Below are 1940 nucleotides of genomic sequence, written 5' to 3' on the forward strand. Positions count from 1 at the left end.
GATGAGATCATAAACTTATCACCCTTCATTCAGATATCTGTCCATTCAAGACATATTTCTGCGGTATCTGTGCTCTCTCGGACGATGATCAAGGAACTGAGGGTAGAACAGTTAGGAAGGCTCATGGATCCTGGGCTCAGACAGTGGAGAGACAGACAGTCTCCAGATGAGCACAGAAAATGTCTGATCCTGACATATTGCATGTAGGCTGTAAATGGGAAACTATTGGTCACTGGTGACTCTTTTAAGGTCTGTTGTGAAAGAAGGCTATTGAGGATGGGAGAGCATCCTGAAAAACTGATCAGAGAAAGAACATTTCAGTCAACCAAGAATGATATGAGGAATGAGTTTTAGACAAAAGGAAACATGCCGCAGTATTTTATTTTGTCCTTTAAATTACTGAGTTAGTGGTTTTAAACATTCCTTACAATTGCACATAAGCCTGATTTTTTCTTTTACTTATCACTATATAAGTCACATATTGTGAATGTTAAGAGTGTACACATTTGAATAGTTACGTCTTGGCCTTGTTAATGTTATCAACTTCCTCTTTTTTCCCTCTGGAAATACTAATTGTCAAGAAATAATTTGGTTAATATTACCACGATAAATATTTACAATGCCACACCAGTTTTAATGCTTCTTACAGAACATATCCTTTTTACTTTTCAACTAATGCAAGCCATTGAGGTGTATTTCCTATACAATCCATATTGAGCTTTTTTTCTTTTTTAAATCAAGCTTAAGAACTTACACCTTTTCATTGCTGTATTCGTTCTTTTGCATTCAATGGAAATGTTGATGTTCTTATGATTAAAAATGCCATACTGAATTATTTTTAACTTTCCCATTCTGTTTGCTGTTTTTTATATTATTATTTCCTGCCTTCTTCTTGCTTAAAAATACTTCAGATGTTTTATTTTAATACCTCTATTTTGTGTGTGGACTTAGTTATTGTATTCTCTTTCTCTCTTTCTCCCCACCCCTGTGTGGGTGGACGTGTGTGTGTGTGTGTGTGTGTGTGTGTGTGTGTCTGTGTGTGTGTGTCTGTGTGTGTGTGTCTGTGTCTGTATGTGTGTGTGTGTGTGTGTGTGTGTGTTGTAAGCATCTAACCTCGGGATTACAATAAGTGTCATAAGTTATTTCAGTCAAATTCGAATGAATACTATATCATTCCATGTGTCTTATTCTTTTGGGTTGCTTTAAAAAATGCATTTTTCCTGGTTCCTCACACTGTGGGAAGGACAGGCAGTTAACTCTCAGCTGCCTCTTTTATAAGGGCACTAATTCCATCCGTGAGGATTCTGCCCTATGACTTAATCACTTCCCAATGGTCTCTCATGGTTGTGGTGTGTGGTTATCGATGCATAGTGAGACCACGAGACTAGAGTAGAAAAAAGTAATTTATTTTGGGGAAAGAGAAGCAGGCTGATGCATCAGGACTACCATTCCAAGTAAGGGGTAGCAGCTGGTTTTTAAAGTGAAAAACCACAAAAAGTTTGGCAGGCTTACAATAGAGGTCTTTTGTCAAGGAATGCAAACAGCAAGCTTCAGTTTATCTATTTCAAGCTGCATCTGGAGGGTTAGCAGGGCGGGCTAGGAGGGGGAACTAGACTATTCATATCTGAAACTGGCAGCTTCTGGGGCCTCGGGAGGGGTGGGTTGCTTCACAGAAATGGTCACAATGACCTTAACTCAGAGCCACATTATTTTATCTTGGGTATTTCTGTCCTTGTATTTACCACAGTCAGCACAACTCAGAGATTTTATCCACACCCATTTTGGTTTGGTTAATCTTAACTAGCTATATTTGTTTTATATCAGAGAGTCTCCACCTTTTTCTTTTTATAAGGGGGTCTCCACTCTTTCACACTCATCACCTAATACCATCACATTGAAAATTAGTTTTTAACAAATAAATTTTCAAAGGATACACAAGC

The sequence above is a fragment of the Sciurus carolinensis genome, chromosome 17, assembly GCF_902686445.1.
Source record: "Sciurus carolinensis chromosome 17, mSciCar1.2, whole genome shotgun sequence".
NCBI lineage: Eukaryota > Metazoa > Chordata > Mammalia > Rodentia > Sciuridae > Sciurus > Sciurus carolinensis.